Below are 15,189 nucleotides of genomic sequence, written 5' to 3' on the forward strand. Positions count from 1 at the left end.
TAGAAATTAATCTTGCTTTTATTTTTTTTTAATATGGTTAATTGAATCGCCTAGTGACGTTTGATGGTTTAAGACGAAAGAGGTAAATAAATTTTATGCTCCTTATTGGTTTTCAAATTTATACTTATTTTTTAGTATTATGAAAATATAAAAAAAGTGTTAAATATTGATGATATTATGTTTTCTTAAAATTAAGGATCAAGCATATGATATTATGAAATTTATGATTTATTGCGAATTAATGGATCCATAATTGTTTTACCATTAGACACTATTTATGAATTATGAACTCCATATTTATGAAATTATATTTTTGTTATGAAAAGAATGATTTCATAATTATTTTACTATTAAATGCTTATTTATGGGTTATAAACTCTACAAAGCCATTTAATATTTTAATCACGTATGATTCAAAAAATATGATTTAAGGAAAATTGTCTTAATGACTGTGGGAAAAAGGCTCTTAAATAGCTATGTATGGCCCCTAAAAGTGGGGTAGATCGACATTTAGTTTTATACGACCCCGCCAGCGGATAATAACAGTTGGCATACGACCTTGTTGGTGGGTAATAGCGGTTGCCATACGATCCTGCCAGCGGGTAATAGCAATTGGCATATGATCCTCCCAGCGGATAACAGTAATTGGTATACGACCCTCCCAGCGGATAATAGTAGTTGGCATACAACCCTACAAATGGGTAATAGTAGCTGGTATTTGTCAATTACAGCCCTTTACATATATAATATTGACCTTAGCATCCACTTTGAGAGAAGTAATTTGAGTAATGATAACTAATTTATTATTTTATGCTATACACCAGGAACTATATTTTATGAATAATTTATGCATGCATGATTGGCTATATAACTTGTTTTAATATACTGTATTATGAAATACTTATTTTGAAATAACTATTATTTTTCTTAAACAATGCATTGGCATAAAAAACTTATACTTGATCCGGTAAGGTAGTAAAAAGTTTGCTTACTGAACTGTGTTGCTTATACACCTCTATTATTATTTTTCTCTCTCCAGACGAATAGGATCAGTAGGAACAAAAGTTGGTGGCTTGGAGCTCGCACTAGCAAGCTTGGCAATTTTGTAGAAAATTTTAATATTTTAAATTCACTATAAATTTGTAGCTAGTAATTGTTTGAATATTGAGAATTATGAGTTTGATTTTTATGTTTGAATCTAGACACTCTGAACCAACATAGTTTTTTTTAATAAATAATAAAATTAGATTCCTATTTATTTAATTTTATTTGGGATGAATTTGAAAATTAAATAAAACATTTGGCCTCATGTTATCATGGGCCATGCCCTTTGGTAGCACGACTAGATCATACTCCAGATCTGGGACACAATAAATCATGCTCTAAATCTAGGCCATGACAAATGAGCTACATAACATAAGATAAACCACCCTCAACCACCAACACCGCAGGTCAAACTTCTCCAAGACGCAGCTGGAATTTTTAGTTCTACTGAATTCAATATCTTTAATTTCAAGTAAGAAATCATTTCGTTCCAGTTATAATTGTTGTGTCCATTTATTCAAAGGTCAAGCACGTTTCTTTGATGTCAAAACGATTAACAAGCTAATTCACGCATTCGCATTGGTAATGCTGATATCTAAGGTTTTGATCTCAGTTTTTTTATCAAAAAAATAAAAATAAAATAAAACTTTCTCAAAGAGATCAATCAGTGGGTGTCTTGAAGGGAAAGTTCAATATTTATTCCTATATTCAAGTCCTGTGAGTAGCAATACAAGGCCTTCCATTGCTATCCTGGGGAACAATGATAGTTCAATATTACAATATATCATCCATCCATCCATCATCACCAGTAAAAACCAATTCATCAGATCATCAATCAATGATTGTTCATATTTCCCCCAAGGAACATGAAAGTCTAACCTGGAGAATATAAACTTTGCTCAATAACACTGCTAGGTTCAGGAAAGGAAGGCTAAAATGGAGCAGAACTTTAAGCTTTGATACAATCCATGGGAAAAACACTTTTCTTGAAATCACTATTCCCGCAAACAAAGGAATGGTAATCTAACGGACTTATCATCCCAATCCACAAAAGATAAACGATATTCTTGAAACAAAATATAAAATGAGAATGAATAGCGTGTTATACATGAGCAAAACTTATGGCATGTAACAAAAAAGAATTATTTCATTGCAATATAACACAATATCATTAAATTTTGTTTATATTACATGATCAAGTATTGTTGCTGGAAATTGGACCCGGGGGCGGTCGTCGGTCGAGGAGGGGGAGCGGCAGGTGGACACAGGAGAGTGGCGGTCCGTCGGCGGGCGGCGTCCTCCGTCGAGGTGCCTGCAGAAAAGCCGGTGGTCGGGTTTTCCAGCGCCGGCCATCCGATGCTTAAGTCAGAGGGGGGAGGGGCAATCTGTGTTTAAAGGAGAAAGAGAAGAACAGTATCTTTTGAGTTTTCTGTCTCCAACCCCCCTTTGAGAAGCAAGGGTTTCCTTTTATAGGGGGGTCGGTTTACCTGCGATGTGATGGGGCGAGACCGTCGTACGGCTCGGCATGTTGCTTGGACTGGCACACGATCGGGTGAATCATTGCATTGATGTTGGAGATGAGGCCGTCGTACGACCCGAGTTAGCACGCGCTCAGGTGAATTATTGCATTGATGTCGGGGGTAAGGCCGAGATCAGAGACTTATCACGGTTGACTGGACTCTGCTGAGCTGATTTGCCGTGGAGAGCCGTGGATCCGTAGATGATAGGAGCCATGCGCATTAATTGTTGAGTAGGCCGGAGATTCGCATTAATTGTTGAGTGAACCGGGGATTCGCATTAATTGTTGAGTGAACCGGGGGTTTGCAGAGGTCATGCGCAATAAATACTGGGGCAGTGGCAGGATATGACCCTCGGCCGGGCCTTGGAGGGGTACGGTCGTAGTAGGTGGTCGACAAGGACAGACCTCTGGGGTCGGAAATTCTCCAGGTCGGAGGTTCTGAGGTCGGACGTTCCGAGGTCGGACGCCGACTTCGGTTGTCCAAGGTCGGCGGCTATGCGGCTTCTTAGAGGCGGGGTTACTATATTGCTGGGGGAAAACCGTATTCCCCCAACAAGTATATATTCCAAAAAAAATGTAAATTAATTTAAACCTAAAATATATTTAACCCAATAAAACATTATAAATAAAATAAGAAATTCCCTTCTCACGCACTTCTTTGTTTCAGGTCCAAACAATAGAATAAGAATGTGAATTGCTGCTCCTTTTGTTAATTTGCACTCCATTCTTATTTCTAGTTTGATTATTTTTAATCCTATAAACCATATATCTCGAAAGAAACCATGTATCTTGAAAGATTTCTCAATGACAACTGCAGATTGCAGCATCAAAAATAAAAATAAATCATGTTGTAACCATTTCTTATGCGCTTAGAAATATTCCTCTCTAAACACTGTTTGAAGAATGAAACCAGGGATAAACCGATCCAAACGGCAATTCAACACCAAAACATAATCACGAAATCCCACAAAAAATATCATATAATTATGAATAGCAAGGGGAGGGATAACATTTTACATAAGAACCTCTTTAAATAAACAACTATTCGCGAAGCAGTCGATCTGCCTCCAGAAAGACTCATAAATTGAGGCATCCAAATAGGAAACCAGCATATTTGAGGACTTCAGAAAACTTCATAAAAAAAACAGAGATAAATCTAAAACATTATGACAATGGAAGAGGTTCTAAACAAGAAACAAAATTAACCATTCTGCGCTTTGTCTAGCTTTTTAGCAACGTCACACAAACTTTAGAACACTCCAAAAGGCATAATTCAAAACCAAGTACTAATACTGAAAGGAAAAAATGACAAAGGCATCAAGATACTACATATTAGAAACATCCTATGTATGTAGACATGATCAGATCAGTGCAGCCTCCCAGCTTCCCTTTCGGATTCAAGCAGGGTAAGGACATCACCTTCCTTAACTGGGCCCTTCACATTCCGCATGATAAGTCTATTCTGATCATCCAAAAACTTGACCCTGACCTGGGTCACCTGACCTCTTGATCCAGTTCAGCCCATCACTTTAACCACAACAGCAAGCTTAACTTAAGTATCCATGCTGCATACAAAGATAACATGGAACACAGTCAAAAATAATTAAAAGGGATAAGTTTTTTTAAGGTTTTATGGACAAACATGATAAAGGAACCCCAATGATAATCAAGAATAAATTAAGAAAGGAGAGGAACAAATCCGAACACGAGTCCAAGTGGAAAATACTTTCAGTGACAACATGTTTTTGAAAGCTTGAAGGAAATAGATTAAGCATTAGAAGTGGATTTTTCTTAAGATATAACTGGCAGTGCACTATCAGATCTGATGACGCTGGCATGATCACTACTAATCACTATGGGCTTCAGCAGAAGACAATGTTATGCATGCTTTGGTACATATAAATGCACATACATGGATGGGATCTGCTTGCTGGTTACAGAATTGGGACATATGATTTATCCTACATGTCTACACAATGTCTTAACACTAGTTTTCTATCACTTAAATGCAAGATAAAACAAAATTTGCCTGTACCCTTTAAAAATCTGTTGATTTAAAGGGTTTAAATATCTTGAAAAGCAAGCACAGCAATATAAAAATAATTAGGTTATTATAAGGCATTACTATAGTTATCTCAAGCACGAGATCATTGGGAGAATGTTTCACACTGTTTTGCATCTAATATCATCTAGCAATTCTAAAATAAAGATTACAAATATTATCAGTCTCTAAGAAAAAGCAGAAGCAACAAGAGGGCAGGAGTGAAAAAAGGAACACTTGAATGTCTATTCCATTCTCCTAGAGAATAATAGCTGATGTTCTAAAACATGTCACTTTTACAAAAGACATATTTCAATGTGTATTAAAAAATATACAAGTAAAATTGTCGGATTCAGGATTCATACATAGCCACCCTCAATTCCATCCTGAGGCTGTCCGGTGAGGTAGAAATAAAGCAAACTTCTGGATGCCATAAGAATTCTAAAAATTCTAATTCTTAGACTAGACAACTTGTTGCTGCTTAAAATTTAGTCACATTTTGTTGGATACATAAAGCTTGAGAACACCAGCAGAATGCACGAAAAGGAGAGTTTGCAGCACTAGAAAACCTTTAAATAGTCAAAATCAACAATCATTAAACGCTTCTAAATATAACTATCAAATAACATAAATACATCTGGATGAAACAATCCACATGTGTCTCAAAGTATAAAACCCAAGTAAGTCACCATTCCAAAAGAAATGGAAAAGGGGGGCAAAAAAGAAAACTGAGAGACACACATACTTTAGGTTAACAGAACATACACCAGGTCTTGATGTCTACAAGCAAAGAGTGCAAAGGTAGTGTGAAGCCAGCAAGCAGGAAACATGATGTTAGCCAGCATTCAGAGAATTGCAAATTTGCAAACAGAGAGAAATAAAAAAACAAGCAAAGAGCATGGTTCAAATTGATCTAATCAATCTTTAACAAAAAAAGGCGATGAAAATAATCATACTATGTGAAAAATTACATATGACAAGAAGCAAAAGTTCTATATACCATAATTGTACACATAACAGCTTGTTTCTTATTACATTAACTTTTATTTGTTTGGTATTACAATTAAGATGTTTATTATTCATATAAAAAAAACATGAGACACCATATGTAAAAGCACATGCATAGAGCCAAAATTAAGGATGCTACTGAAAAGACCTTGTTTATTCTTAACATGTAAATACCTATAAATATAGTGAAAGAACAATCGTTGAAGCTAAAATTTATTATACAGATCTCAATTCCCTGCATCTCCCACCTTAGAGGTGAACCCGTATTTTCTGCCTGCGCAAAGCCATAAGTTACACTGTTTGGGAGAACTCTTTGCATATCTCTATTTTATCCTTTCGTTAGCCCAGCCACTCAATATAGAAACAGGGAAAGAGAGGACAAGTGAAAGAACATCTCTACCTCCTATTGAATCAATAAGCGTAATGGGGGTCGGAAAGTGGGATAAAAAATTTAAATTGAACAAGATGGAACAAGTTAAAATTTTATGAAATCGCACACTAACTCCGTCGGCCGAATAGCATCGTATGTCCCCACGAGCAAGCAATTTGGATAAAAAGGAAGAATAGGCCAAACTAGTAGTTGGAGAATCCTTTGTAAAATAGGGATGGAGTACAAAATAGAAATAAATGTCTTTTGAGCCTATTAACTTTTGATGATATTTTCTTGGAATAACCTTTACTCCCAGCTGACAAAAAAAATTAATCAAGAGTTTCGACAACAGGCGTCGAACAGTATTTAGAAATCCTTACGACATATATTAGCGGGAAATCCACAAACATTAGCACAGACATAGAAATTTGGCAACAATATTTGTTGATCCAAATTTTTTGCAAGAAAATAAATAAGATTTAATATGCCATCAATGTCGACCATGAGGCTAATTGATTTGTAGCCAAGAAACAGGCTATATCTCGCAAGCAGGAAAGTAACAAGAAAATATTGGCGGAAAGTCATAAGCCCGACTATAAGATAAACCATCGATCTATACGAACACCAAATCATTAAAAATCTGCCAATATGTCGATGCAGTTAAAGAGAAAGCCATAAGAGTAGTGAAGAAATCTAGAAGCAAGGGATATTCCCAACCTTAATCAAAAAACCGCAAGCAAAAGATCGAGTTTTGAAAAGCAGTGCTTTTTTTTCTTTGTTATTGACCACCGCAAATGTGTACTGAAGGATTTTTTTTTTGGTGATTTCATTTGCTATGTATTGTCCTAAAACTCTTCAATTAATCGACTACCATGTTCTATGTCTTGGATTTTGTTAGATCCAATAGTTTCGCGATATGTGATATTTCTACATCTGTACAATTTCTGTTCAGCAATCCATTATATCATATTTCATTTTTGGGTGCTTGACGCAATCTATATTTCATTGTAATTTGCCTAACAGTTTGATCTGCACAAGGTACTTCTTTAGTGCATGACAGCATTGATTCTTGAGGAAAAATTACTGCTCAAATTGTATTTTCTGTACCTCAAGTATTTGGAGGTTTTTATTCAGTAGTATCTTTTGGGTGTCCTTCTAGATGCTATGTATTGTTATTTTAGAAATATGAAAAGCAACATGTGAGTTTCTGTATTTCTTTTGTCTTTATGTGCTTAAAGTGTGGGACATATGGAGCTTTTCATCCCAAGCTCATTTGTGTTTTGTGATGCATTATCCAATGTTGGCTAAAGCCATTGCTGAAGTAGCGCAGTTCCTTGACAGTAGTTGCCCGCTTGGTCTCATAATTATAAGATGCACTTGAAAAGAGACCAAGGATGCTATTCATGTGCTTATCTTGGATGAAATGTGTGTCCTCTTTTGCTTGAAACCATAAAATCATTAGAAATAAAAATGTGGGAACCAAAGCTGCTTGAGAAACTTTCTTCTATGTATATGCTAATTATTTTGTAGCTTCCAGCAGGGAGGTGATTCCAGCAGGGAAAAGGAGATTTTTTACTGCAATAGCTTCTATCTTGCACAGTGTTAAGGGCTCAGAAGATGTGGTTGATGGTGCAAAGTCAAAAGTAGGTGATTTTTAGATCACTTAATGCCTAAACTTTTTACTGTCATGTCAGTTTTCTTTAGTTCAGAAGAATCAATCTATATTCATGATGACAATTTCATCTTCATGGTTTGCTGCTAGATAATTTGATGGCAAGTTTGGTGCCAAATTTGCAGATGTTACATGCTATATGTGATCTTGGCCTTTCAATTGCAAAGACATTGGTCCCAGACCAGACAGATATTTCAGTGATCAGCACTGTTCCCCTGCCACCTATGTTATACAAGCCTGTCGGGAAAAACAACGATGTAAGCTCTGTGGTGAGTATTTTTAACATAAGCATATAACAAATTTCAATTCCAGGTGAATGTCAAAAAAGAAGATTGACAGTTCCATGTTATGATCAGTCATCTTGCTATTGTTACAAACTTATGTTTTTGTCACGAATATCACAGCTGCATTTTCTAGGGTGTCTTTGATATCATCATGGGTTAACAATTATATCTAATTTAGGATAAACTTTGAGTTATTACTCAAAATGTATGTCACTCGTCAGGGATTTGACCAAATATTTTGACAAGTTAATGGTTAATAATACTACTTTTGCATATCTTTGACATCACAGCCAACAAGGTCTCTAGCAATAAAAATATAAAAAAAATGTTATAATAGTTTCTTTTAGCAGATATGCAGTTGCGGTTACTTGAGGTAGTTTTTTTATATAATAACTATAGGAAATAATATATATCAATATTGTTTTTGTTATTCTGTATGGGGGCGTTTGGTAACCCCAACAGGATCACCACGGTGATTTAAGATCCCCGATGATCCGAATACTGTTGGAAGTTGATAAACTTAATTATGCTGAAGAATTCAAAGGGTCATATGAAGTATCCAAAGGGTCATATGAAGTATCCAAAGGGTCATATGGATAATCTAAAAGGTCTCATTATGATGTACTTATTAGGGGAGTTAAAAGGTCACTTCTAGTGCCTATAAATATGTGGCTATCATGAAGAAGAATGCATGGAAGAAAAAAGAAAGGAGTGGTAGATAGAGAGGGCTTGAAAGAAAAATTGTATTCCTCTTGTACTACTCCATTATCTTATATAAAGTATTTTCTTTCCATGTTCTTGTGTTTCCACCACCATTGCATATTCTATCAAATACTTGGGTGATTTGATCCCCAGTGATCTAAGATTACTGTGTTTGGTTGGCCATGGTCCAGTGATTAAAAATTCCTGGGTATTCATGAGTAACTTATTTGGTATGGTACGGCGATCCAAGATCACCGACCACATAATACCACAAATACCCCTGATAAATCTTAGTTAGATTATTTATATGTTTTTAATTCTCATAAATTAAAAATGTAAGTTAATATGCTAATTCCTATAATAGCTCCATAATTTTGTCATATATTCTACTTTTAATAGCTCTTAATAAGTTTCTTTTGCTTATTCCCCTATAAATTTTTTTTTTTTGATTCTTTGACGACCATTCATGCTAATAAAATTTACTATAGAGACAATGACCAAGCGATCTAGCGAAATGCCACATATTTCCAATGTGACCAATTATCCTTAATGCAATATGCCGCCAATTTTGGTACTGCAAAAGTCCAAGATGAGCTATTGCAGCACATAATTTCCATTTGATCATGAGAAAAGAGAGGGGAATGGTTCAATGTCATGGATATAATTTAGATAGAAAAGGCAAAACATCAGCATATATACTGATAACACTAAGAATGCAGAATTGGCAATGACCAAAAGAGACAAATTACTTACGGACAATCAGTAATGTCCAAGCGATCTAGCGAAATGCCACATATTTCGAGTGTGACCAATTATCCTTAATGCAATATGCCGCCAATTTTGGTACTGCAAAATTCCAAGATGAGCTGTTGCATCACATAATTTTCATTTGATCATGAGAAAAGAGAGGAGAATGGTTCAATATCCTGGATATAATTTAGATAGAAAAGTCAAAACAGCAACATATATACTGATAACACTAAGAATTGTAACACCCGAATCAATAAAAAGCCATAAACATCAAAACTCCACCAAATCCACAAACATCTAAAGTATAAATGTGAGGAGGTCTAGGTAGCATCACACTGGATCACAGTCAAATGAGGGTCTATATGGACCGCCCTCTAACTGCTTTAGCACATATCTTTCTCTTGAACTATTGAGATAGGGTAAAAAAGAAGTCAATTTTGGACTTATCTTTGTTAATGACCTCGCCAGTAATCAACATATCATCCTCACTCAAATCTTCAATCTTCATAATCTCCTCAAACAAAACCATACGCCTCTCATCACTTTGCCCCTTCTTCTCAAAAAAGTTTGCAATTTTCTTGAAGTCTTCCTTACTCCCTTCACATGCACTGCTTATCTTTCCCATCTCAGTGACCAAGTTCTCTATGATAGTATCATTGTGCTTTCTCTTTTTACTTACTAAGCCTCCTTTTTTCTTGCCAATTGTTGTGGTACTAGTACCAATGCCTGTAGGTTGGCAAATAGATGATGGTGAATCTATTGCATTCGGAGAACCTTCCTTAGCATCCATATCATCTCCCAAACTTATAGTATCACCTAAAGCTTCCTCCTCTTTCTCAATTTGTTCACAAGCATCAGCTGGATCCTCTGCACCCTCCCCATTTGCTCTATCCTTACCAAACATAATTGACAAGTCTTCATAATAAGGGAAAGGCTTGTTTCTCAGGCCAGTTGCATGGGGATGACTCTGTCAACACAAAACAAAAATTATTAAACAATTTTAGAAATACAAAAAAGTGAAAAATTATATTGGAAAGGCGTAAGTTGAAAGCAAACTTAGAAAGCATATATTTATGTAATACCTTCACCCATAGGTCATAAACATCTTTGTCTGCCACCACACATTTCTCTCTATCATTCCATCCAAATCCCAAGCAGTTTGGTCCTAATATTTCTGCAATTGCATTGTATTGCTTTTTTAGTAACTTCACATAATTTTCAATGTGTGGATTTCCTCTTAGTCCACAACCAGGAAGCTTTTTTTCCATCATTCTCTCCAAATGCTGGTGAAATCCTGGCCTAAATGTGCCATTATCACCCTTCCAACCACTAGCATTCACTACCTCAATAAGGCACTCAACCAGCTTTGCATCTTCAGTCTTTGTCCAAATTCTTTTCAAGGAAGTAGTTTTGTCTGCCCTTGAGTTTGGTTTTTTATTTCCTTGAAAAAGTTGTTTTCCATCCTAAAAATTAGACAGAAAGAATAATATATTGCACACATTGGACACAAGTAATTGTACATATTTAATTGAATAAAAGAAGTGACAAATAAATCATTGAATATTATATAGCAAACATAATTAATAAAACAACAGCAAAATAGATGACGACATTACAAAAATAATAGAAAAAATTGTTCAAGTACAAATAAGAATTTTATTAAACATATTAGGCTATGCATTTCGATTATTCATCCATTGCTCGAACATATCATTTGCCAAATTCTCCCTGAAAGCAGCCCAAGCATCACTTGTCTCTACATAGGTTATTCTATCACTAACTTCTTCCTCTTGTGAGCTAGTGACATCCTCAACAACCTCGATGTCCATTGGGTCAATAGGTATTTCTTCTCTGATAAAGTTGTGAAGAAGACAACAAGCACTTATGATTCCATATTGGGTTTTTACAGAGTAAAATGACTTAGACCTTAGAATTGCCCATCTTCGTTTTAGCAACCCAAAGCACCTCTCTATAACATTCCTAGCCCGAGAGTGCTTCATGTTAAAGAACTCATGAGCATTTGTGGGTTGTTGACTCTGTCTCCACTCATTCAAATGGTATCTTTGTCCTCTATAAGGAGCCAAAAAGCCTTCAGCATTTGCGTATCCAGCATCACATAGATAATAGTAACCTGTATATTGTAAAATACGATAATTACTTTCAAAATAAGTACTGCATCACTTGGTATGAGAATTTGGCTATTCTATTTATCATTTTTTTACTTATCTTGGGGCACTTTTAAGCCATTTCTCCTCAAAATGGCATCTCGAAGCACTCGAGAATCAGTAGCTGATCCCTCCCACCCAGGCAATACATAAATGAATTGCATGTCTCGAGTGCAAACACCATGGACATTAGTAGCAATCTCACCCTTGCAGCTTCGATATCTAGGCTTGTCGACCTCTCTACATTGACCCTTATGTATGTTCCATCAAGTGCTCCGAGGCAGCTCTACATTTATAAGATAGTTTATTTAGTTTAGTAGTATAATTTAATTGATACAACTAAAAGTAGTGGTAAAGAGTACCTTGAACCACTTCCACCTCTCATCTGTACAATTCTCCGTCACAACTTCAGGTTTCCGTAACAACATGGAATGGAGACATAGCACAGAGTTGAGAATAGCATGAAATTGTCTACTTATTGTCTCGCTAGAACGGACGACTTGTCTCTTAATTATCCTATTCTTCACATCATGTAAAATTATATGTAAAAATATGGCAACCATTTCCTCTACATCCATATTTTTAGAGGATTTGAGTCTTCCTTGTGTTTTTAGTAAATGACATAATTTGTGAAAGGCTCTCCTATCCATTCGTATATTTTCAACAGAGGCTAAGTTACTATCAAACACAATTTTATCCAAATTCGTAGACCTTATGTACTGCCTACTAACTAAATCCATTTTCCATCTTAATCTCAAATTAGATTGATTCTTAAATATGAGAGTAGTAAGCAATTGTATGCTGAAGTATATGTGCTCCATCATTTACACCAAGTAACTGTAAATGCCTTGACCTTGAAAATCGAGCCATTATTGCAAACAATTTAATTTTACATGGCAAGCTTTTTTTTAATCTCAAAAGAAAACCACATAAGGAACTTATCTATGAACTTATCTTTACCATGTCAAGCAAGACCAAAATAGGAATAGGTTATCCCATGGCACTTCATGGTCAGGGTGAAGGAAAGAATTCATGTAGAAAGGGACAAATTCGCTGGTAAGGGCATTATGAGAAATTCACTCCATCTAACTAATAAAAATCTCATCCCACTAAGCCTCTTCGAGTACCCAAGCAGCAACTGCAACATCACAGAACAGCCACCATTCAACCCCTCTACAGGCCAGGAAATGTTAGCAATATATCTCCTAACTAAATAAATAAATCTATAAATTCAATTAATAAAAAAAAATCTTAAAGGAAATAATATACATGCATATCATTCGGCATCCAAATAATTCTATTTTAATACAAAATAAATCTATTCTAGCACAAAATAAATCTATGCATTTAATAAGTTTATATCATAGAATATCAAATCCTACCAATCTACTAATATTAAATTAAAAATAAAGGTAGAAGAAAGTAGCCTGATTGAAAGCAGGTCGAAGCGCGTAGATGCTGTCCCAAAGAAGTATTTGCCCCCACGTACGGGTCACCCGGCAATCCTTCTCCGAGATACGACGACCCTACAACCTCTTCTTCGGCACGTCTCGGAAGAAGTCAAAACGAACCCGATCGGACTTGCAGATCCAGCAAAGAGCAGTATGAAAAGAATAAAATAAAACTGAATAAAAATGTAAAAATGAAAATCGGAAGTGGCTAAGGGGAAGAAGAATTTCTCCAGAGTTTATCCACTATTTTTCTATAATTTTTTCGTGTCCTTACAGAGATGAAATAGAGGGGTTTATATAGGGATTTAATCGGGGGCAATATGGTCTTTTCGGCAGACGCGTCCGCGCCTTCCGTGGACGCGTCCGCGTTCTTCTCGCGAACGTGGGCAACGTACGCCAACGGGCGCACGCGTCCCATTTAATGCAAACGAAAACGCCAACGGGCGTTTTCGTTTTCAAACGAGCACACGGCCGCGGCCGTTTCCAAAATCAAATGTGTAACGCCCGCTGGGCGTTACCCTTTTTTTTTTTCTCTCAAACGCGCACGCGGCCAAATTTCGGGCCGCGTGCGCATTTAAATTTTTCCTAACAATCCCCCACAAAAATTTAAATAATTTTAAAATCAAAATAAAATGCTGGATATCTTATATTATGTAATAGGTGTAGGTACCTTTCGGTTTGAACCTTCACTTAGTGACAATTGATTACATCTGTGGAGCTAAGGTGATCTTAACCTTGAACTCGGTCCATGGCTCAGATTAAATCAACAGCACACATAATATAGCCCGATCTGGGTTCTAAGCGGGTTGCGCTATTATGGCCATGCGCAGGTATCTTTCATGTGCTTTTTAGGGAATCGCCCATTTTCCATAATCGCGGCCTCACGACTGCACATATAGGTGAGTCCTAATAAGGAAGCTAGCAAGGAAGCTCCTGCCTCTTGGGTCTCGGACTCATTAAGAGTTATACAAACGAACTCATCCTACCGCTTGCTTTTATGAGCACTAGCGCCATAGGGATGAGGAAAACATGAAATAGTGCTCCTCTTAGTCACACTCCGGTTTGTTTCTACCCATTGAACCTTTTAAGGTTGGGTTCCCACCGTGGTGATCTATCTTTATGGGCTAAGCCCCATCCCCCTCGACGACTCTAGAACTACTGTTCTAGACAAGCCTTTAGTAAGCTGATCAGCCAAGTTATTTTCTGATTTAACAAAATTTAAGGCAATAACATTATTTTTCAATTTATATCTTAATGATTTATGACGCACTTTTAAGTGCCTGTTCATTTTTACATTGGCATTTTCTTGGTTGCACTTATCTATTGCAGATTTACAGTCACAATGTAAGGAGACAGGTGGTAAAGGTGACTCATCTACAGGAAGGTCTATTAGTAGATCTCTAAGCCACTCAGCCTCAGTGCTTGTGGTGTCTAAAGCTATCAGTTCAGACTCCATGGTACTCCTATATATCAAGGTTTGTTTGGTAGATTTCCAAGATACAGCAGCACCTCCTAGGAGAAAGACATATCCTGTGGTGGATTTGACATCTAAGTTATCGCTGATCCAGTTGGCATCACTATAACCTTCTAGAACAGCAGGAAACCCACTAAAGTGCAAACTATAGGAGTTGGTACCCTTAAGATACCTAAGGATCCTTTCTAATGCTGTCCAATGATCTCTATTTGGATTAACAGTATATCTACTAAGTCTATTTACAGCATATGCTATGTCTGGCCTAGTGTAGTTTGTTAGGAATCCTAGTGAGCCTATGATTTGAGCATATAGGCTTTGAAGGATAGGAGTTCCTAAGTTCTTCTTAAGATGTGTAGAGGGATCAAAGGGAGTAGAGACAGGCTGACAATCGGAATAATTAAATTTATTGAGTATCTTGTCAACATAATGACTTTGGGATAACTCAATTCCATTTGCACTTCTAATTATTTTGGTATTCAAAATTAAGTCAGCTTGTCCTAAGTCTTTTATATCAAACTTATGCCTTAAGAATTGTTTTACTTCATCAATTATCTGAAGATCTGTCCCAAAGATCAGTATATCATCTACATAGAGGCATAAAATCACAAATTTGTGTCCAACTCTCTTATGATATACACATTCGTCTGTGCTATTGATTTCAAATCCAAATGTCATTATGGTTTCATCAAATTTCAAGTGCCATTGCTTG

The 15,189-nt window shown here is 36.2% G+C and overlaps 2 pseudogenes; both read right to left on the minus strand.

Moving 5' to 3' along the window:
- Positions 1 to 3,637: 3,637 nt before the first annotated feature.
- Positions 3,638 to 4,127, minus strand: LOC103706743 (small ribosomal subunit protein eS28 pseudogene; annotated as a pseudogene).
- Positions 4,128 to 9,796: 5,669 nt separating this feature from the next.
- LOC149768503 (uncharacterized) lies at positions 9,797 to 12,348 on the minus strand (annotated as a pseudogene).
- Positions 12,349 to 15,189: the final 2,841 nt, after the last annotated feature.

Source organism: Phoenix dactylifera, chromosome 1 (genome assembly GCF_051530095.1).
Source record: "Phoenix dactylifera cultivar Ajwa chromosome 1, Ajwa_hap1_PhDact_Kaust_v1.1, whole genome shotgun sequence".
In the NCBI taxonomy this organism is placed as follows: Eukaryota; Viridiplantae; Streptophyta; class Magnoliopsida; order Arecales; family Arecaceae; genus Phoenix; species Phoenix dactylifera.